This window comes from Ictidomys tridecemlineatus, chromosome 2 (genome assembly GCF_052094955.1).
Source record: "Ictidomys tridecemlineatus isolate mIctTri1 chromosome 2, mIctTri1.hap1, whole genome shotgun sequence".
NCBI classification, from domain to species: domain Eukaryota; kingdom Metazoa; phylum Chordata; class Mammalia; order Rodentia; family Sciuridae; genus Ictidomys; species Ictidomys tridecemlineatus.
The window spans coordinates 149381012-149405421 of record NC_135478.1 but is presented as its reverse complement, the minus strand read 5'-3'; the positions used below and the strand labels follow the sequence as shown (position 1 = coordinate 149405421).

Below are 24410 nucleotides of genomic sequence, written 5' to 3'. Positions count from 1 at the left end.
CCAAAAAAAACCTCCTCTTGGGCCACATAAAATGTTGACACTGTCCATTAATACATGTGGTGGTAGCTGGTGGTAAGGAATTCCTGGGAGAAAAGAAGCCAGAAGAAATGTGAGCATGCCCTGCACATCCCCTACACAATTCCCTAGCATGTCAATCAGGTCCTAACACTGCAGGAAAGGGATGGTCCACCAGGGCCCTTCCTGTTCACTGCATGGCTTTGGGGCCCTGCAGTTGCTGTGTTGTTTAGCCCTATAGGCCTGGTAGAGTCGGCTCTCCCATTTTCCCTTCACCTCCCTGCCTTCTCTTCCTGAGCATCATTTGTCTACCTCTGTATTACCTCAGTCCATCCCATTCTCAGATGCCTTAGTTTTTTAAAAAATATTTTTTAGTTTTAGGTGGACACATATCTTTATTTTATTTTTTTACGTGGTGCTGAGAATCGAACCGAGTGCCTCACGCATACTAGGCAAGCATGCTACCACTGGAGCCACATCCCCAGCCCCAAAGATGCCTTAGTTTTAAAGTACATAGACATCATTTTGACCATCACATTTTATTATATTGGTCTAGTATAACCAAGCTCCCTCTTCCCTCTGCTCTTCCTCCATCTCTCTTAACAGCATTCCTGCTCCATTCAGCCACTGAGAGGTGTTTTCTGGCTTAGCCGAGGTATCCATTTATAGTTCTTTACACAAAAATTCAGATTCCCTTTGTCATAGGCTGACTCTTCTGCACAAAAATCTTCCCTCTCAACCTGGAAGCATAAGGGCTTCATCTTCCTTTCTCACCTCTCACTTAGCCAATGAGGGAATCTGAGAGGTAAGTTTCTATCCTCGATGAATCTTCCTGGACACCATTTGCCTGGGGCCTTCTGAGCCTCCCAGTCAGCAAGTCGCACTTGGGTATCTGCAAAATACAGCAGGTTGTGGAGCATGGGGTGGCACCTACCACTGCCCTGTCCCTGGAAGCCAAGTGCAATGAGGTCAAAATAATCAAGCAGAAGGATGAGGCCCGAACCAGGTACAGCTTCTAGTAAGAGGTGCAATAAGATGCCAAGGTCCGGGCCATTAAGAAAACACAGATTGTCCTCAATGTTCCCATTTCCTCAGTATCCAAATTTTCTCGGTGTCTTTCCCATGGTTACTACTCAAACAAGTAGAGGGCCGGCTGGGAGATGAAAACAGCCCTGGCTTTCCTATGAGAAGAGCTGGGTTGAGTCTTGGCTCCTGCACTCTCTTGACAGTGTGACCTTGACAAAGTCCTGGGTACCGCAATCCTGCAATGGAGAGAGGAAACCAATAATGTACTGTAATTGGCATTACGAAAATGACAACTCTTCCTTTCTGTCCTTAATTCAACAGCCCATGTTCCTCCCAGTAGAGCTCTTCCCACCCCTCCCCTGCTTTGCTGTTCTCAGCATTTGCTGGGGCCACCCATGGCCCATGAGTGGGGTGCTCAGTGGGGTGAGCAGGATGGGAGGGTGAGTTCTCCGTGCTTCCATCTCACCCATGCAGATGGATAAGGCAGCTGAAATTAATGACATTCCAAGCCACTGCAGCGCTCATCTGCTTAACAATCCAATTTCTAGGACGTTTTAGAAGTTGTTAGCTGACTGCCAAAAATGAGGATCATTAAAAATAGATTCACAGCTGTTCAGGAAGCCAGAGATATAATTTTACCTTCATTATGCCTTATTGCAGATGTTATTGATTTAATCTCATTGCATTTTACTGTGTAATATCAATTCGTACTGTCTTTGACTTGGAAATCGGGAACTGTATTTATTCTTCTTATTCTCATAGCAGAAGACAGGCTTAGACTGACAGCAAAACTGACACCAGGTTCCCAGGCAGTGGGTACCATGTAAGCAAGGCTCAATTGTTGGCATACACAGGTGACCTAGCACAGCTGCATGGGAGAAAAATAATCTAAAAATGGGACTACTACCTCTCTTAAGATTGTGCCTGTGATCATAGATAACTCAAATAAATGAATTAAAAAATAATGATTTTGCTTGCACATTACCAAGTTGGTTCAACAAATCCTTCACTTGTCTACCAGTCATTTCATCCTGAAAAATCCACACTGAAAATTACTAAAATAGAATTTCATCCAAAATAAATTAGAATGCATTAGGATATGGTTTTACAGAAGTGTTTCTTAGAACTTTTGTTTTAAGATGCTTCTTGAATTCAAAATTTTAAAAAAAATGATTACAAACTCAAAGTTTAGGAAGACACATATAAATAAATTTTCTTTCTAAGAAGTTATAATATATGGTAGCATATACTAAAAGCTTCAGATAGCAAAGAAATTTGGTTGATCCAGCATTTTTGAAACTAATTTGATGCAAAAACATTTGTTTTCCTCATCTATTAGCATCCTTCAGTGCCAGTATATGAAGGAATGCCCTTTGGGAATCTGATTGAAGATAGATCTGGAAGAAGGAAAATCACCTCTTTGCTAGGGGGTCCTAGAGTCTTGTCCACACTGATGGTGCCGCCATCTTGAATCTGCATAAACTATCCTTGAATTACAAGATTTGGTGCTTGAACTTTTGCACCTGAGTGGGTGCTGCTGCATCCCCTACCCCATCCCCTGTTTCACTGCCTCAGCTTCCAAACTCAAATTCTATCCCACTCACTTTCAATCTCCTGTGCCCCAACAGCCTAACCACTGCCCTAATCCAGAAGAGCTAGGGCTCTGTTTGTCACATGAACAAGTGCAGTGGGTCTCAGAAAAACCTACCACATTTCTACTGGGGTTTCAGTCTAGATGACATTAGGGGCACAGTTCTTCCATGTTTGTACCGTTTTTACAACATTAACATGCTTTGTGGTTTTCAGCAAGTCACTTACTTAGCCACTCTGTCTTAGTGACCAGCTGACATAGCATGCATAAAAATGTACAACTGTTTCTGTCTGTTAACACCACTTGAAAATGCTCCATATGCACCTCTTGATGAGCTCACATTGGAGATTTTTCCAACTCCAGTGGGCATCGTTGAGAGTAGTTTGTCTTAGGGATTTTTATCCCCCTTTCTGTCTCTGCCCTGTAGACTTACTTAGCTTTCAGGTTAGTGAATGTCTCTGAACCTAATATATTTATAGCTATGATTCTTTTGTTTCATAGAAAGTATAAGACTATTGATCATGATGTCTAACAATTGCTACCAGCTGGTAAAGAGTGTTAAATGTTTTACTTCGTCTCCCTCCCTATCCTTCCTCAGCTCTTTTCTATCCCAACTTGGATGATCCCACACAAACTCAATCAATCCTTGTGGTGACTTTTAGCATCATCTCTCAGGATGACAACCAGGGGCCAAAGTTTGGTCAGGGTTTAGGCCAAGAACACCGACCTGATTTCCCTTGGCAGTTATTCTTCATTATTATTAACCCTCTAATAGACAACCTGTGGCCCTCAGGGCTGTGGTATCCAGTGCCTAGCCTTGTACTTCTCCACATATTCATCACGGTGTCTAACACCAAGCTCAGGGGCTATTTGCTAATTAATGAATTAGCAAATAGCCCCAGAAAGGGATGGAGCCCAGAATTGGGTCCAAAGTTTCCCAACAAGCAGATCCAGCAAGTTCTCTGTGGTGTGATTCTGCCAGGGCAATTACAGTCAGGTAACAGGGACTGAACAGCTAACTGGGGCTCTTAACTGTTTGTGTTGAGCCACTGAAGACTACTCTGGTTGTTTAAAAAGTCATAGCTTATCTGTATATATTCAAGAATTGTGTTTGGGTCAGCCAGGGGAATGACTATAGATTTTGAGATTGGGAAGAAATCATTGAGGATATTTAGAGGAACTGCCTTGTTTTAATAATCAGGAATTCAAACTCCAGAGAGGGCTCTAACTCACAGACACACAGCTAATTAGCTAAATAATTAAGAATGCTGGACAAATTCTACTTCACACAACCCAAATAGGAGAATTCATCCCCAGCTCCTTTACTCTTTTATTGATAACTATTTTTCTCTTCTTTAGGGTTATGTTATAATTTTGCAGCTCTGATGAGATTCGGAATTGTGTCTTCTTTTAAAATCAAACTAAAATGAAATTTCCAGCAAAGCTCTAAAGAGTATGAACAATAAAAGTCTAAAGAAGGAAAAATTAATTTGGACTTACACTGAAAAACACTGCAAAAGCAAAATAGAACAAATTAGTCTGTATACTATAAGGAAAATATATTAAAATAACTAACTAGTGTCACTTTTCTTATCATACTTTCATAAAGGCATAATGACAGGGCCAGACATATTAAGAAGAGGAGAGGAAAATAAAATTCATTTTACACAGCTCAAGCTACCCCCATTAACTAAAACAAAGGAATAAAAAAAAAAATTAAAAACAGACCTGAAGAAAACTAGCAGAGTGGCGCCACCAAGTGTCTGATTCCTAAAATAGCACCTGACATTTCTGCCCTCTTGTGGTAGAATTTAGCTTTCCACCACAGAGAAGAAAACTGTTATTCTGTTGGGTTTCTTGGGAAGAAATAGCTAGCATTTCAACATATCTTCTAAGCAAGGTACACTTTTGTTTACCATGTTCAAGACAGAAAAAAGATACAATTTTCCATCTGATCACAGAATAAAGTCTTTCTTTTGGTGTAATTTCCAGTGAGCCCTAATCATAAACCTTTAGGATGTAAAGAAAGATCCTTTCAAAGCTTCTTTGTCTCTATGAAATTCTGTTCAGGATGAAAATTTTTCAATATTCTATTGTATTGACATTTTGTTAACTTAAAACCTAAAATAAATTTTAATTTTTAAAGAACTAATAGAAGAAGATCTAAGAGGATTTGAGCCCAAAATAAGTTATCTCCATGTGCCTCAGTTTATTCATTGTTCTAGCCTGACCTACCTTCTTGTGCAGACAGGAGGGAGTTGCTTTGGGCAAGATTAAATGAGATTAATGTCCGTGGAAACTATTGAAAAATAGAAACCATACAATTTACACAAAACTGAGACACCATGATATTTTTTAGTAGGCACAGATTGAGTTGAGGGGGGGAAAATCAGTGAATGAAAAAATTAAAAGAGCAGGATCATGTCCCATTACTTATCCTGGGATGCATCATTTAAGTCTGGGTATTGGCTCTTTAGTTCTGTAAAATGTGGATAGTGGACTAAATGGTACACAATTCCATATAATCCTATGATTACATAATACGGTCGCATTCTCCTTTCACTGGCCCAGCACAGGTCCTCATCACCCTTTTCTGGGGATGATTGTGTCTTTCTAACACTTCTCTCCCAGCTCCAATCCATCCTGGTAGGTTAATCAGAGAAGATGGGTATTTGCAACACATGTCTTCCTACAATGTGAGTCCAATCACCCCATTCTCCAGCTTAAAGTCCTGAAATGTCTCCCCAGTGCATTTTGCAGAGCAATTGGCATTTATTGGCATCTGCTCTGTGCCAGGCAGTATAATTTGTGCTTTGTGCCCAAAGTCATTTCATCCATGCAATGACACTCCAAGAGAGGCAAGACATGTCCTGTTTTCATGAAGGATGACGCTGGAGGTCTGAAAGATCTCCTTCAAGTCCCCAGGGGGATGAGTGTAGATCCTAGAATACAAATCCAAGTCTCTGGTTGCAAAGTTCACAGTCTGTGAGTAACTTAAGAGGTAGATTTTGGAGATAGAAATACTTAGTCTGGAATCCGTGCTCTGCCATAAACTGTTTAATGATGGGAATTTTCCTAATGTCTCTGTGCCTCAGTTTTCTCATCTGTAAAATGATAACCATAATAATGCATATCTTATAGTGAGTTAATGCCTATTAAGCACTGGAACAGCAACTGCTACCCAGGAGGTGCCAACAGAGTGCTCTTTCACTATTTCTACACTTCTCACTGAACTAGGTTTAGAGTTTATCCTTTAATACTCAAGGTGCTTATAAATTTGATCCCAACTTGCCTTTCCACCTTTTCTTCTTGCATTTTTCTAGGAATTCAACAACGAATTGTTCTAATCCCCCAAAATACAAATGTCCTTGATTTACAAGGGTATGGCTTACAATTTTTTGACTTTATAAGGATGCAAAGTAAACCAATACCACCATTCCGTTTTTCACTTTCAGTATATATTCAATAAGTTATGTGATTTATCCAGACTTTATGATAAATTAGGCAATGTGTTAGATGATTTTTGCCCTACTATAGGCTAATGATATTTGGTAGGTTAGGTATATTAAATGCATTTTTTACTTTCAATATTTCAATTTATAGTGGATTTATTGGGACAAATCTCCATTGTAAGCCAAGGACATTTGTACTTCCAAATGCATTGTCCATTTTCCACCCTTCTGCTTTTACAGTTGTGGCTGCTGCTCCCCCATTCGGAAAGTCCTTGTCTACCTCTCTACTGCCCTCTAGTGGTCAGTACAGTGACAACCCTATGGCCTGCTTGAAATCTATGTTAATGGTACTAGGGTTGTCCATGGTAGTATTGCTATCTTCCAAGGTCAATTCCAAAGCACTTTATTCACAGAGTTTTTCCCACCCCATACACATCTGACACCCCTTCTGAGCTCCCTCACACTCGTGTGCTCTGCCCTGGGCCTCTTCTTGCACTCCAAGGTGATGATAAGCCAAATAGTAGTCACCATCCACATGAAGCTCTGGGCACTCGAAATGCACCAAGACCAAATCAGTGTCTGCTCTAAGTGTAAAATGCATTTGGACACATTTCAAAGACTTCATGTAAATAAAAAAGCATAAAATACTTCATTTGTATTTTTACTTTATTTTTAGTATTTTAATTTTTACGGATTACACTTTGGAATACATCAGATTAATTAAATGTTAATGAAAATTTACCTTTTTCTTTTTATTTCTAACTTAAAATTTCATGTGAAATTTGCATTATATTTCTCTTGGAGTTACTCTCCCCATACCACCCCAGCTTGATTAAGGTAAAGTTGATAAATATAAATTGTGCAAATTTATGACATACAAAAATGATCTTTTGATGGATGTTATACATTTGAAGTGACTAAATCAAGTTACTTGACATGTCCATCACTTTTTATTCTTATTTTTGTGGTGAAAAACATTTAAGAACTCTGCAATTTTCAAGTATACAAAATAACATTATTAATTATAATCAATTGTATTGCTGTACAATAAAGCTCCAGAACTATTTATCCTGTACCTTTTGACCATTATTTCCCCATTCCCCTTTTCCAAAAGTAAAGTTACTTTTAACAACTGTTTCTGATTATAAAATGTAATGTATGTTCATGATGCAAAATCTGGAAAATATAGAAAAGCACAAGGAAAGATCCTTTGTATCTCATCACTCAGGAAAGAATATCAATGTACATCTTCCAGGATTTTTATTTGTAAATATGTATTTTTTGACAAAGTCCTGGTCATATTCTAAATGCTTTGTTATCTGCCTTTTTCATTTGATATATCATAAATTTTCCTAACTCATTAAATATTCTTCCACAGCTTCATTTTTTTTTTTTATGGTACCCAGAGATTGAACTCAGGGGCACTCAACAATTGAGCCACATCCCCAGCTCTATTTTGTATTTTATTTAGAGACAGAGTCTCACTGAGTTGCTTAGCACCTCACTTTTGCTGAGGCTGGCTTTGAACTCAAGATCCTTCTGCCTTAGCCTCCTAAGCTTCTGGGATTACACGTGTGCCCCACTCCACTCAGCTCCACAGCTTCATTTTAAATAGCTGCATAAGCATCATGTTTATGAATGTACCATATTCTATTTAGCCAACCTGCATATATGCTGGCTAGACAACAATCTTGTTTCTCTTCCTGAGCATATTTGAAGATTATACTTTCCATTATTCTTTGTAGTTTGTTGTGATCATCTGACCTGGTTCTGGCCAATAGAATGTGGTCGGAATGATGTAAGACATATCCAGCCCATTACTAAGCCTGGCATTCCTCTTGAATCAGTCAGATAAATGCAGAGGATCCACAGGGGGTCTTTCAGGTTCAGAAAGATAGTGGAACTACAAGGCAGAATGAACCAGGATCTTTAAATCACTACATGGAATGTCATCAAATAATTCACCTAGAACTCTAACATAAGCAAAAAAATAAATAGTTATTATGTTAATCCACTGAGATTTGGCATTATATGTAAGAGCAAGCTAAGTTTAATTCCCTTAGCGGCTAATATGGGATATTTGGATTACTTCCAGTTTTCATTGTTATAGTCCATATTTTTAGGATAAATTTCTAGAAGTAGAATTGCCAAGTCAGAGTGCACACATTGTTATGACTTTCGGAAGCTATTGGAAAAATTCCCTTCAGAAAGTTTAACCTAGTATCTTTATTCTTTTGGCACTTGAGACATTTTGGTTTGATTGCTTCTAATTATCTTGTAGATAATAGGTATGTTATATCAAATAATTATTCAGCTCAGTGAGTGTGTGAAGGGAAATACTGTTATTTTCAGAATAATGACTTTGAAATGTAGATTTCAGAAACTGCATGGATCATATAGGTGTTTTCAAGGAATAAGTGCTATAGAAAAATGGTAGCTGGTAATGTCTATGTGTCTGGCTAGGAACTTTTGCTAAAAGAAGGTAGTAGTCATAGTGGAGCTTTAGATATCATCAGTCAGTTTAATTATATATCTCACAACCACAGGTTGGCTGCTTGAACTTGGGATCTCAGCAGGATTTTTCTGGTTATCTAGTCATTCTCTGTACAAATCTCTTTGCATACATCTGAGATCAGCACTTTTTATGGATCACAAACCAGTTTTTATTTGTACCTGTGTTCAGTCCTTTAGGAGATGAAGATGTTCAATTTGGGAAGGGTGAAGATAAAAGGAAAAGAACTTTATGATTCTTTCCAACTCTGAAATTCTGCTTTGAATTTCAGAAGTTGGAATAAGATGGTCTGATCCATGGGTCTGCTCAGAAAGAAATCACAGACCAGTCTTGGAGGGCAAATTTCAACCTATTGGGAATTTAGTTTCCTAGAAGCCCAGGCAGTGAAAATATTGCATATTTCTATTTAACCACAAAACTAGAGTTGTCTTCTCATGTTACAGATTGTTGAAGAACCTCAACCCTTCATTATCCAAGTTTATCCTAGTTTATGTCCAAAATACTTTTGGAAAGGGAAGAAGAAAATAGTATCTGGTAACCAAACCTCACATCTCTTGGACCAGTGTGGAGGAGGTAGGCTTGGGGGGGAGCAAAGCTGCCAGCATAAACATTTCTGTTGTATTTTGATCTTTCTACTCTTGCCATGGTTGTATGGTCATCTCTAAATTGTAAACCCATTGTCTTCTCAGACTAGCCCCATGGCAGGGTTCTAGGTGGGCAGTGACATCCACCAACTTCCTTTGCAGTGTATGGTCTATATGCATTTACATACATATGTACATATATACATTACATTCAGGTAAGGTCAAAGCTAAGAAAGGCCTCTGTGGTAGAAGAGACCTCAGCAGGCCAAGCTTAAACATGACACTTGTGAACCCAGGGGCCTCATTCCCCAGAGCCTTGAAAATGCCTGGTATATAGAAAATGCTCAAAACATATTTTTTAAAGGAGAAAGAAAAGAAAAGCCATAAAACTCTTACTGAGAAACTTTAAAAAAAAAGAATTTACCAGATTTCCTACCACTTGGGTAGCCAATATTTATTGACTACCTATAATACGTTAAAAGCAGCACCTCAAGTATAAACAATAGCAGAAGCAGTAACAGAACAAGAGTCCAATTTTTCTTTTTTTAGAAAGAAGATTTCTCGAATATATCGACTTATATTTGAGAAACCAGTCTCTAAAATGGGCAGGAAAATACTGATTGGAAATAAAATGAATCAAAAGCCTTTGGTCAGGAGCTTGTTCTGCTTGAGCCACTTCCCCTATCTCTGCATTCATTTGTGCACGAGAATGGCTACCCAAAGTCACATCGAATGACACACTCCAAATTTTCTTTGCCATCTTTGCAATTTTTAAAATTACCTTTATTTTGTTTATTTATGTGGTGCTGAGGATCAAACTCAGTGCCTCATGCATGCTAGGCAAGCGTTCTACCACTGGGCCATAGCCCCAGCCCTAGTAAGCAGACAAAGAGAGAGAAAGAGAGAGAGAGAGAGAGAGAGAGAGAGAGAGAATATTTTTTTAAATATTTATTTTCTAGTTTTGGCGGACACAACATCTTTGTTTGTATGTGGTGTTGAGGATCGAACCCGGACCGCACGCATGCCAGGTGAGCTTGATACCGCTTGAGCCACATCCCCAGCCCCGTGCAGACTTTTTTAAATGACAAAAGCTTCATTGGAGCCGTTTTGCATTGTGTTAATCATGGCTGGAATGGATAAGGGTGGCTTGGTGGGATGACAATGGGGATAAAGGATCAAGTAGAATCTTTCTCCTTTTCTATTGGAGAAGGGTTTCACTCACAAAATATTGCCATTCTCTTGCTCATGTCATTGATGATTCTTCTTCATTCTTGGCAAAGCACCAGTGTTGGTCCTTGGTAAGTATTCAGTAAACACAGCATTTATTCAGTTTAATAAAATCCTCCACATTGGGGTTAAGCAATTATCTCAAAAATGCCTTCCTTACCCTTCATCCTGAAGCCTGTTGCTCTTGAGTCTCCTTTTTTTTTGTCCTGGACACCTTTACTATGGCTTTAGCTACATAAGGTACTTGGGAAAATAACTGCCCTAATCATAATCATTAGGATCTCTACATAAGGTGTCTATAACTGGAATTTCCTCATTACTATAATGTCATTCTAGTCACAGCTTCATGGGCCTATTATGTGTAAATTAGAAACACATTATTCCACCAGCGAAGCTTTTCTTTCAAATGCATAGAATTTTATAACCTGTCACAATCTATTAAATTCTGAATTGTTTGTACTGAAACTGACTTTTTTCTGTAAGAAGATGTCAAAGGATCTTAATTTCAGCTAATTCTGGCAACCCAAACAAGTCTCCTCTACTTAATAGTTGGCACCGGTCTCCGCAGCAAAATGCTTCCAGGAAAAATTGGAAATAACAAAGATAATAGTGTGTTTCTTTGGATTAGCATCACCCTCTGAAATGTGAAGTTATTTGCCAATTCAAAGCTGCTCTGCTGTCTTTTTAAAACTGAATTTCCTGAAAAGCTCTTAAATATTAAGAAGGCTTGACATAAGTAAGCAAGAAAACAGAAAACAGGAAAGCAAGTGGACCAAATGTGGGTGACCTGTACTGGGTTCTAGAATTTCAATTTGGGCTACTTCCAAATAAGGGAGACTTGGCCAGCATGAGTTTGGGCATCTTTAGTTTGTAGAGCCTTTTTGCAGAGCCCAATATTATGTTTATTACTATTTCTTTTTGGCTTTATGGCCATCAGCTGGAATATTTCCAGGGATGATATGTTTTGGGTGGGAAAGCCATTGTTTCCTTCAAAATTAACTCATAAAGCATGATGTGATCTGAGTGTTGCAGAGAAGTTTATCTTTAGACATCACTTTCTCTGGCTTTGGATGTAAACTCAAATCTAACACCAAGGCATTGTTGGGCCAACTAGGAAAAACTCCATGCTTGATGAAGAGTAACTGATAATAATAGCCAATATTATTTAATATTATTAAAGGTATGGCAATAAGTGCTTCTTGTGCATTATCATATTCAATCCTAAGAAATTTGCCTGTGAGGTAGAATGCATTATTATTCCCATATTACAGGGGGCTAAAGAGAGAGAGGCAGGATTTGAATGCAGGTCACCTTGGGTATTCCCTCTTTCTGAGCATCTCTGTGTATGATGCTAAAGAAGATCTGACAGGTAGTGTAAGAGATTGCAGTGAGGGAGGGAGAAGCTAAAAAGTGGTCTCTTCCTTTCAAATATGTTAAAGATTAACTTTGAAAACCCAATTGTGGGCTTGGTCAAGATAAGGACTTAAGTCAATTTTTGTGGAATGTCCGATTCATTGACTTCAAGGCTAATCAATTCAAAACTTAATAAATAAATAAATAAAAGAATTCAATAGGTCTCTAAGACAGAGATGACCATTCCTTTGACTGGTACTTAAGACTCTAATAGAAGAAATCTCACATCCTTGTTGCTGTCAGCTCTTCCACCTGCCCAGCTGTTTGAGTGGTAGTTCTCCAACCTGGCATGCATCCTCACAATCACCAGGAAGGTCAGTGAAAGTTTAGATTGCAGGGCTCTATCCCCCAAATTTCTGATTCCTTGGATTCCAGTTGAGGCCTGAGAATTTGCATTTTTTACTAGTTCCCAGTTGATGCAGCTGGTCCAGGGACCACACTTTGAGAAACACAGAGCCAAAGAAATGGTACTTAGGGGCTGGGGATGTGGCTCAAGCGGTAGCGTGCTCGCCTTGCATGCGTGTGGCCCGGGTTCGATCCTCAGCACCACATACCAACAAAGATGTTGTGTCCGCCGAGAACTAAAAAAAATAAATATTAAAAATTCTCTCTCTCTCTCTCCTCTCTCACTCTCTCTTTAAAAAAAAAAAAAAGAAAAAAGAAATGGTACTTAAAGTGTGACCTGCAGATATGAACTATTTATTACTGGTCTGTGACAAAATTTGTATAGGAATTGAAAGTAGGCATTTAGCATTTTTGGTACTTTGACATTTTCATGGCATCCAAAAGCATGACCAGTGAGCATCTCTCATTCAGTAGGGTATTGATGAGTTCAGGGCTGTTGACTTGGCATTGTACCATGAGGTATGAGGTACTGTTGGAACTCACATTTCATTCTGTGATAGACTGAAAAATTAAGCATTGGATATTCACCATAGATAGTGTAAGAAGTACTGGTTTCTAAACTGCCATGTCATACTGCCTCAAAAAAAAATGCTTAGCCCACAAATTCATCAAGTTCACATCTTCTCATATAGTAAAGGATGGGTGGGAGGAAGGATGCCCAGGAGAAAGATACAGGACTGTAGAGACTGACCCAGGGTGTGACTCTACACAGCATGGGATAGATCAGCCATGGGTCCAAAGCAACTTAGACTTCTTTGGGTTTGGAGGCTTGGACAAAGAAACTGACTATTCAGAATTTAGGGTGCCCAAACCTGTGTGAGGAGCAAACTGGTTCTTTTGGGAAAGTTAGAAGCTTAGTTACATGCAGTTGAGGAGACTCAAGACTCAGTACAGAAGGTCTCAACTGTCAGTCACTCGAACTCCAGGGTGGTCTGGGAATATGGCTGGATGTCTGGAATCAGAAGCTTTTTGAGGCATGACTCAGTCTGCACCTAGAGACCAAGGTCACTCCCACCCCAGAGCACCTAGAAAGGCAGAGTCCAGCCAAAGAAGAGACAAAGTCATCCCCTTAGTCTGAGCTGCTTGGCTGGCATTCTTTGATCTCTTTAAGCGTTTTTATTAAAATTCCCAAGGATCTGACTCCTAATTATCAGTATTCAACTATTAACTGACTTAAATTGCAGGATTCTCTTGGGCTGGCTAAAAGGAAGCCCATATGAACGGGGCCTTCTCCATGGTTTCAAGGCTTGACGAATATGCCTCAAATTTACTTTGCTAACTGTCTTTTCAAATGGATCTCCTGATAGTGCTACAATTTTACTAGCAGTGATTTATTTTTTAATATTTTGCACTTCAAGCTCTGATAAATTCAGTGTTCTTTCTAAGCACTTGTACAAATTAAATTGCAGTCAGAGGAGTTTAACATTTTTACATGTTTAGTACATTCAAGATTTGATAAGCAGTCATCAGAGATGTCTGTTTATTTCTCTGGTCCCCATTGAAGTCTGCTCTTTTCAAAGCCCTTCTTGGTCAGAGTCATTACAGGGTGAGGTTTTATATAACAGTCTCTCCTTACATGCAGATTCATGCTATATGATTTCAGTTGTCCACGGTCAACTGCAGCCCAAAAATATTAAATGGAAAATTCCAGAAATAATTCAAAAGTTTTAAGTTGCACACCATTTTTAGTAGTATGATGAAATCTCTTACTATCCTGCTTGGTCTTGCCCAGAATAATCATGTCTTTGTTCAGTGTATCCACACTGTATATACTACTCACCTGTTAGTCACTTAGTAGGCATCTCAGTTATCAAATCCACCATTGCAGTGTCCAAGTTCCTGTGCTAGAGTAATCCTTAATTACTTAATGTTACTTAATTAATGTTACTTAATAACATCCCCAAAGCACAAGAATACATAATGCTAAAGAGAAACTGTAACTTGCTCTCTTTAAGTAAAAAGCTATATTCATTTTCATTAAAAGATATTTAATAAGAAAATACTTTAAGTATTTCCTTATTTTTACTTATAGTAAAAGTATTTAGTAAGGAAAGTAAAAAATCATATACATATGTATAAGTCTCAAAATATACAAATATTTTGAGAAAGACCTCATTCATATAGATAACTATTATTATAATGTTTTAATTTTTCTATTTTTATTATTAGTTGTTAATCTTGTACTATGTCTAATTTATAAATTAAGTTTCACCATAGGTATGTATTTCAGGATTTGGTACTATCCACAGTATCAGGCATCCATCAGGATCTTGGACTATCCCCCCAAGGTAAAGGAGAACTACTGTCTCTAGAAAAATATAAGCTTATTCTAATGGCCACCAGTCACTAATTTGAAAAGTGGCCTTAAATGTTCACCATCTACCTCCTGGAAACTTGACCTTCAGCCAGAGAATGAACTGCCCAGAAATGTTGCCAGCTGGCTGAGGCACAGTGAGGCTGTGAGCTGCTAACAAAGGTGTGAGTTTCAAGCCCATCGTTAGGGAAGCAGAAGGCAGAGTGGCCAGCAGTTTTGCACTAGGATTAAAAAGAACTGGATCTGAATGTTGCCAGATGACATAGAATGCTTTGGAGTTCAAGTAACAGAAAATCCAAGTCACAGTGGTTTAGTAGTAGAGGGAGTTTAGTGGCTGGTGTCGGATCACAGCAGAGCAGGCTCCCGAGTTGCTTATTCCAGTGGTTCCACGCTGGCAATGCCTTTCTCTCCATCCTGCTTCATCCTCAGATGGATTCCCCAGTTTCCCTCAAGGCTACTGGATGACTGCCGGCAGCCATCAAGGCTGTCAGATTCCTCATTAGGGGCCAGCAGGAGAAAGAGATGGAGAGCCGGTGATCTCATTGTGATGGGCTAGGGGGAATGCCCTGCACTGATGAGCTACAATCTGGCTTATCTGAACCAATCACCACCCAAAGGGCATAGGATTACCAGGGTTGGCTTAAACCAATTGGAGTCACTCACTGGAATTGGGGAGTTATGCCTGTGCTAGGCCTCACACACTGTAAGTATGCAATAAACATGAAAGAGAAGAAAAGTACCACTGTATTTAGATATGACATTCCTTTCTGGGCTTGTTCAATTGGGTCTTTTTTCTTCAGTGTGTGCAAATTAAATGGTGAAGAAAAAAAATAAAGCTACAAAAGACTTTGTGTTCCAAGAGACAATGTATACGATGATTTATCAGGATTTGATTTAGGTGAAGAAGCTCACAACAACAGTGTCCAAACACATGCAAGGACTATTTCTGAATAGTGAGTTCAATAATGTTAAAATCAAAAATACAAAATGAAGAAAAATAAAACACCCATAGCAGAAGAGGAGCAATTACAATTTATTAAGCATTTATGAGTGTTATGCTGAGCACTTCACACAAGTGCGAGTCTTTGCCGTTGGTTTTATTATATTTGTACATGAGAAACTGAAAGCTATTAAGTGACAAAACCTGGATTTGAACTCAAATTACTATGACTCCAAAGTTCATTCCAAGTTCTTTTCAAAACAACTACTTGGGAAGGAGGTTACCTTTCATTCATTCATTCATTCATTCATTCATTCATTCATTCTTCACCTGTGCTCTCAGCAGATGGTCCTGGAGTCCCTTCTGTGGTTCAGAGGCTGCTTGGTGTTTGGGGAAAATGGACACAATGGTGCCTTCCAGGACCCCACAGTACCAAGTTCCTGGGACTCCAGGTGTATTTAGGAGTTCCCAGGCCAAGATCTGTAAGTGGCATGAGGTGTGCCCTTTTCTCAGTCCAGTAAGAACAGTTGAATTGCTAATGATGATGGAGGCTAGCAGTTGAGGGGCACAGTGTGCTCCAAGGCCTGTGAGACCCAGAGGACTACTCTCTCCCTGCAGCCCCCTCCACCATCTGCTTTCCTCTATGCGACAATTTATTCTTGAGACATCTCAGGGTAGAAGAGGTCAGATCTGATCGTCAGAGGTCACCTTGGTTCTTCATAACTCTTCTGTAAAGAAGTAACTGTTTCAAGGGAAAAATGGCTGGGACCAGATTCCTCATCATTCAGAATCTAGACTAGAAAACACAGAAGAGTCTCAAGGTTTAAATTATTGATTGTGTTCAAATTGTCCAACTGCACTGAGACAGCTGGTGTGTGGCAGGCTATACTGGGTGCTGAGTACTCACCACTGTACACCGTGTCTCCGGGCTCTAGGCTACTCGGTCTGCCGGGCAGAAACATTCAGAACATGATACGTTTTTTCACTGAGTCCTCTCTGGCGTACCCCAATGGTACAAGCTGTTAAAGTTTAGAAAATAAGTCAAAACTCATCAGCCAACACTCGCTGTCCTGACTGCCCCATCAACTATGCCCCAACTTCCCCATGATCCAAAAACTGGGGCCTCCAAACCTCTGCCCCAGTGCTACAGCAGCCATTGGTTTTGACTGGTCTGCGTCTGGGCCAGTTGCTCAATATTTTGAGAGGTATCCCTAAATAAAGGCACACACTCCATCCCTCCTGGGCCCAAGAGAATGAGGAGAAAAAGCTGGGGCCAACAGAGGGAGAAGGCCCCAGAGAACCTGCATCACAAGAACATCTGTTGCTTCCCTGGATTTTTGAATGACCACACTTCAGTCCTGCTCGGGGCACTTCCCAGAAGTCTCCTTCCTCTCGCCCCACCCTGCAGTCATACTGCTTCCCATCCTACGGCCACTACTTACTGCTGAAGTCAATCACAAGGAGCCAAGATGGATCACAAGAACAGGGGCAACCACAAATGTCTGTTCCCAGAATCTGTAAGTGAAAAGAGAAATCGAGCATATGGTGCTGGCGACCAAGATGCACAACTGGGATTGTGCTGTGAGCAGCTGGAGGTTAAAAGGCAAAGAGCCTTGGAGTAAGGAAACCTAACCTAGGTTATTGTTTCAGGTATTCACTGATATGTAACAACCATCCCAAAACTTGGTAGCTTGAAATAGTAAATATCTATCATGGCTCACTGGTCAGCAGATTAGTTTGGGGCTTCTGCCAATCAGATGAGCTTGTCTGGACTCTCTCATGTGCCTGCAGGAGCAGGTTGATCTAATATGACCTCCACTGGGACAATTCATGCCTGCTCCACGTGACCTCTTATCCTCTAGCAGCCTGGTAGGGGTCCAAGAGAAAGAGCAGAAGTGTAGGTGCTCTCTTTGACCCTCCAAGGGATCAAAGTTTCATTGTAATTTCAGCAGAAACTTGCTCCTAGGTACAGAACTGGGACACTATCAGCAAGGTCTCATTTTATTAGTCAACAGCAAGCCCTCAGACCTTCAAAAATTGCAGAATCATGTTGCAGAGGGTGGAAACTGGGAAGATTGAAGAATTGTGGTCACTTTGGTGTTCAGTCTACCCCAATGACCTTGGAGATGCTTCCCTTCTCTGAACCAGTTTCATCACTATTTGAACAAAGCTGGTAGTAGTATGTGCCTCCAAGTCTTGCTAGAATTGAATGTGAAATGTATAAAAGTACATAACACCATGTTGGGTACACAGTAAGCATTATGTATTAGCTTTCATTATGCATTTATTTATTATTGCAATCCATTCTATTACCATTAGTTATATTATAATGACTATCATGATGTTGGGTATTCATCTGTTGGGTTATGACTCCCCCAAGATACAAGGCCAGTGAGATGGTTTCCAAAAATTCAGACTTTATGGAAACCCCAGTCAGCTCACCAGAGAGCTGCTGCTCAGAAAAAGGTGGTCCCCCATGGTTCTCACCTCCCATCACACTCCTGGTGAGGGTCACTGTGTTCAGATTGTTGCTGCACTGACTACTTGGTGTTCCTGGGGCCCAACGTCTGTCTCTCCATTGGAACCCTCCAAGGGATCAAAGTTTCATTGTAATTTCAGCAGAAACTACTAATTTGGGCCAACACCGCCCCCTGAAGAGGTGAGCAGGCTTCATTCCAAGGATAGTTGAATTTCTCATTTGCTCCCCGTGCAGATCCCTCTCGAGGGGGATGATGTAATTCGAAGTGGACAGGGTGGGCTGTGAGTGAGGGAAGAAGTTTCCTTTCTTCTTTCACTATTCCAACCCAAATCTCCAAGAATTCAAACCAGTTGGCAATTTCTTGGAAAAGGGAATTAGTGTAATAGTTCTGCAGAGAAAGGGGGTGTTTGTTTTAAATGACCATTTTGTTCATGATGATCCTGGCATGGTATATTCTGAATGCCCCACAGAGGGAAAGCACAGGAACACTCTCCACGAGGCAGCATGTTAATTTCATTTACCACCGCAGTCTTCCCATCTGCTAAGGGATGCATCCGGACAATTTTCCACATATAATTCACAGTTCTTTGTCATTGAGGCTCAAACAGAATCAACAAGATTGATCAAGACCCCATGGCCAGGATTTCAAGGGCAATACTGCCATTTTTTGTCCTTGCTTAAAGCTAAAGCTGGTCTTCTGTAGCACATCCTCTGACTTGTCTTTGAGTTTCTGTTTCTCTCTCTCCTCCTACCTTGTTTCTCCGCCCCTCATAATTTTTCTTTGTCCTTCCATTTTATCAAGCATATAATTCTGCTTTGCAAATGTGCAGTCTAAACAGACACCTCCCATAGATTATGTTGCCACAATAACCATTGTCAGGCCCAGACTGGCTAATTGTAGCCCCCGCCCCCGCTTCATCTGGCCAGGGCTAAGATGGATGCTCAATTTGCATTATTTATGTCTTTTTCTCTGTGTTTCCGTGGTGTGCTTTTGCATAACATGTGTAAAATTTTGCTGACATGGAGAATTCATTTGACTTGAAATGCTCAAAATAGTTGCGGGTAGGGGATGAGGAAGAACCTGGTTTGTATAAATTCGTAGCCATCTGACAGCTTTGTGCTCATCTGTTTGAAAAAAAAAAAAAATGGGCATTTGCTCCTAGCATGGGAAGGTGGTATTTCATGAGTTCATGAATTACAGTGGACAATGGGGTGAGATCTGCTGCTTAAAGAGCTTTGGTTCCACTTGGATTGTCAGTTTCCTGCCTTCCGACTGAGGTCCATGTGAAAGTTCAATTGCAGGGGAAGGAACATGGCGGCCGGCGAGGAAGCAGCGATTCTATCGTCTCCACTTTAACCGGATAAGAAAGACCCATCGGAACAGCGGCAGCCTACCTACGGAGGAACTTCTAGCATAATTCCCTGAAGAAGAGAGCTGCTGTGAACTGGTAGGTTTATTGGAAGTGACAGTTTGTCCCAGAGAAGTGGATTTTGGACGGCCACGCGGGCACAGAAATCTAGTCCCACAGACATCAGCTGCTCCCGCAAGCGGCTCCCCCGGGAGGTTCAGCTATCGCTCTGGGAGGAGCCGCATCACCCACCCGGTTCCTAACCATGCGGCGACAGCTACCCGAATAGACAGGTGGCCCCGCGGCAGGTGCAGAAATCATCTTCCGTAAACAGCAGCCGTTTTTTGCAAGTGGCAGTCACCCGGAGCGGCTTGGCCCGCCCCGCCCGAACCGGAATTCGGCCGCCGCCATTCGGGCTCCCCCTGGGAGGCCCAGGGCTCGCTCTGGGAGCAGTCTCATCACCCACCCGGTTCCTAACCACGCGGCCACAGCTACCCGAATAGACAGGTGGCCCCGCGGCAGGTGCAGAAATCATCTTCCGTAAACATCAGCCGTTTTTTGCAAGCGGCGGTCACCCGGAGCGGCTTGGCCCGCCCCACCCGAACCGGAATTCGGCCGCCGCCATTTGGGCTCCCCCTGGGAGGCCCAGTGCTCGCTCTGGGAGCAGTCCCATCACCCACCCGGTTCCTAACCACGCGGCCACAGCTACCCGAATAGACAGGTGGCCCCGCGGCGGGTGCAGAAATCATCTTCCGTAAACAGCAGCCACTTTTTGCAAGCGGCGGACACCTGGAGCGGCTTGGCCCGCCCTGCCCGAACCGGAATTCGGCCTCCGCCATTCGGGCTCCCCCTGGGAGGCCCAGTGCTCGCTCTGGGAGCAGTCTCATCACCCACCCGGTTCCTAACCACGCGGCCACAGCTACCCGGCTAGACAGGTGGCCCCGCGGCGGGTGCAGAAATCATCTTCTGTAAACAGCAGCCGTTTTTGCAAGCGGCGGACACCCGGAGCGACTTGGCCCGCCCCGCCAGAAACGGAATTCGGCCTCCGCCATCCGGGCTCCCCTGGGAGGCCTAGTGCTCGCTCTGGGAGCAGCCGCATCACTCATCCGGTCCCTAACCACGCGGTCGCAGCTTCCCGGCTCTACAGGTGGCCCCTCCGGCGGGCCCAGAGGTCCAATCCCGCAACCACCAGCAGCTTCTGAAAGCGGCGGCGGCCCGGAGCGGAGTGGCAGCCCAAACCGGCAGACGCCTCCGCCATATCGGCTCTCCTGGGAGGCCCTGCTCTCGCTCGGTGAACAGCCAAACCACCCGCTCGGATCTTAACCACGCAGACACAGCTACCCCGCTCTTCACGTGGCTCCTGGTGGCCCGACTCAGCTAGAAGGATCCCCGCATGGCCCCGTACATGGCCATGCCCTCCGGGCTCTGCTAATAGCCTCACACACCTGGCGAACAACCGGGAAACTTCAAAATCTTTCTGTGGGCGTGACCACAAGGACCAAAGGACTCTCGACACCCAGCTCCCCTTACTGCCAGAGTCGGGCAGACCTGAGACCCACCAATGGAACAGGCCTAGAGGCCTGCCAGCATGGTAGATACGCCACTCCATTTGGAGTAGGGGGGCAGAGCAGAGCAGCCGCCCGCATCCGGATCAGGCCCAACGACGCGAGGGGATGATAGTCATATCGCCACAATTGGAGGGGGGACAGAGCAGAGCCGCCACCCGCTCCCGCAGGGTGGGCAGACCTGCGAACAAACGGCAGAGCAGGCCTAGCGACCTGCCAGCGCGGTATTGAGATCACCCCAACTAGAGAAGGAGCACAGCTACTACCCGCCCTGCAAGGGAGATTTTTCAACTATACAGGAGCAATATAAATAATCAGGGGGAAAAACTCATAATCACAACAGTTTCACCAAGCAGAAAGAAAAGTGAGCAGCATGAAAAGACAAGGAAAGAAAGGACCACAAGCAATGCAGGTCAACTCAACTTTCGAAGAGGTAATAGCTGCAACAGATGGAATGTCTGATAAAGAGTTCAGGATATATATGCTTCAGATGATCTGGAGTCTTAAGGAAGACATGAGACAGCAAAATCAGACAATGAAAGATCACATTGACAAACAAATCCAGGAAGTAAAAGATCAATTTCACAGGGAGATAGAGGTAATAAAAAACAAACAAATTGAAATCCTAGAAATGCAGGAATCATTAAACCAACTTAAAAACTCAATTGAGAATACTACCAGCAGATTAGATCACTTAGAAGAGAGAACATCAGACAATGAAGACAAAGTATTTCAACTGGAAAAGAACATAGACAGCTCAGCAAGTCTGCTAAGAAACCATGAGCAGAACATCCAAGAATTATGGGACAATATCAAAAGACCAAATTTAAGAGTCATTGGGATACAGGAAGGCACAGAGCTCCAAACTAAAGGAATAAACAGACTATTCAGTGAGATTATACAAGAAAACTTCCCAGACTTGAAGAATGAGACAGAATCACAAATCCTAGAAGCCTACAGGACGCCGAATGTGCAAAATCACAAGAGATCCACACCTAGACACATTATAATAAAGATGCCCAATGTACAGAATAAGGAGAGAATTTTAAAAGCTGCAAGAGAAAGAAAGCAGATTACATTTAGGGGCAAACCAATCAGGATAACAGCTGATCTCTCAACACAGACCCTGAAAGCTAGAAGATCCTGGAATAACATATTTCAAACACTGAAAGAAAATGGGTTCCAACCAAGAATCGTGTATCCGGCGAAATTAAGCTTCAGGATAGAAGATGAAATTAAAACCTTCCATGATAAACAAAAGTTAAAAGAATTCGCAGCTAGAAAACCATCTCTTCAAAAAATCCTTGGCAAAACATTACAGGAAGAGGAAATGGAAAATAACATTGAAAACCAACAATGGGAGATAGGACAGTAAAGGGGGGAAAATAGTCAAAGAGGATAACAAATCAGGTTTAGAGACATCAATAAACAAATATGGCTAGAAGAACAAATCATATCTCAATAATAACCCTAAATGTTAATGGCTTAAATTCACCAATTAAGAGACACAGGCTAGTAGAATGGATCACAAAAGAAGACCCAACAATATGCTGCCTACAGGAGACGCATCTGATAGAAAAAGATATTCATAGACTGAAGGTGAAAGGTTGGGAAAAATCATACCACTCATATGGACTGCGGAAACAAGCAGGAGTGTCCATACTCATATCTAATAAAATAGATTTCAAGCCAAAGTTAATCAAAAGGGATAAAGAAGGACACTTCATACTGCTCAAGGGAACCATACACCAACAAGACATAACAATCATAAATATATATGCCCCAAATAATGGTGCGGCTGTGTTCATCAAGCAAACTCTCCTCAAGTTCAAGAGTCTAATAGACCACCATACAATAATCATGGGAGACTTCAACACACCTCTCTCGCCACTAGACAGATCTTACAAATAAAAGTTAAATAAAGAAACTATAGAACTCAATAACACAATTAATAACCTAGACTTAATTGACATATATAGACTATACCACCCAAAATCAAGTAGTTACACTTTTTTCTCAGCAGCACATGGAACCTTCTCAAAAATAGACCATATATTATGTCACAGGGCAACTCTTAGACAATATAAAGGGGTAGAGATAATACCATGCATCTTATCTGATCATAATGGAATTAAACTGAAAATCAATGATAAAAGAAGGAAGGAAAAATCAAGCATCACTTGGAGAATGAACAATAGGTTGCTGAATGATCAATGGGTTTTAGAAGACATCAAGGAGGAAATTAAAAAATTCCTAGAGTTAAATGAAAACACAGACACAACATATCGGAATCTATGGGACACATTGAAAGCAGTTCTAAGAGGAAAATTCATTGCTTGGAGTTCATTCCTCAAAAAAAGAAAAAACCAACAAATAAATGATCTCATACTTCATCTCAAAATCCTAGAAAAAGAAGAGCAAAACAACAGCAAAAGAAGTAGAAGGCAAGAAATAATTAAAATCAGAGCTGAAATAAATGAAATTGAAACAAAAGAAACAATTGAAAAAATTGACAAGACTAAAAGTTGGTTCTTTGAAAAAATAAATAAAATTGACAGACCCTTAGCCATGCTAACGAAGAGAAGAAGAGAGAGAACTCAAATTACTAACATACGGGATGAAAAAGGTAATATCACAACAGACACTTCAGAAATACAGAAGATAATCAGAAATTATTTTGAATCCTTATACTCCAATAAAAGAGAAGATAGTGAAGGCATAGATAAATTCCTTAAGTCTTATGACCTGCCCAGATTGAGTCAGGAGGATATAGACAACCTAAACAGACCAATAACAATAGAGGAAATAGAAGAAACCATCAAAAGATTACCAACTAAGAAAAGCCCAGGACCGGATGGGTATACAGCAGAGTTTTACAAAACCTTTAAAGAGGAACTAACACCAATACTTTTCAAGCTATTTCAGGAAATAGAAAAAGAGGGAGAACTTCCAAATTCATTCTACGAGGCCAACATCACCCTGATTCCGAAACCAGACAAAGACACTTCAAAGAAAGAAAACTACAGACCAATATCTCTAATGAACCTTGACGCAAAAATCCTCAATAAAATTCTGGCGAATCGGATTCAAATACATATCAAAAAAATTATACATCATGATCAAGTAGGATTCATCCCTGGGATGCAAGGCTGGTTCAATATACGGAAATCAATAAATGTTATTCACCACATCAATAGACTTAAAAATAAGAACCATATGATCATCTCGATAGATGCAGAAAAAGCATTCGACAAAGTACAGCATCCCTTTATGTTCAAAACTCTAGAAAAATTAGGGATAACTGGAACATACCTCAACATTGTAAAAGCAATCTACGATAAGCCACAGGCCAGCATCATTCTGAATGGAGAAAAATTGAAGGCATTCCCTCTAAGATCTGGTACAAGACAGGGATGCCCTCTCTCACCACTTCTGTTCAACATAGTCCTCGAAACACTGGCCAGAGCAATTAGACAGACGAAAGAAATTAAAGGCATAAAAATAGGAAAAGAAGAACTTAAATTATCACTATTTGCAG

At 41.2% G+C, this 24410-nt stretch overlaps 1 long non-coding RNA gene across 2 annotated transcripts in view; it reads right to left on the bottom strand.

The window, feature by feature from the left end:
• Positions 1–538: 538 nt before the first annotated feature.
• LOC144375370 (uncharacterized) overlaps positions 539–24410 on the bottom strand; it is a 50269-nt gene continuing 26397 nt past the window's right edge. Inside the window, exons 2-5 of one of the 2 annotated variants that reach the window (XR_013435102.1) lie at positions 16922–16994; positions 16387–16498; positions 15810–16275; positions 539–1277 (exon numbers count right to left, since the gene is read on the bottom strand). This is a non-coding gene — a long non-coding RNA (uncharacterized LOC144375370). Of the gene's footprint in view, positions 1278–15553; positions 16276–16386; positions 16499–16921; positions 16995–24410 lie in introns of those variants that run through there. The other variant, XR_013435101.1, reaches the window with a different exon arrangement.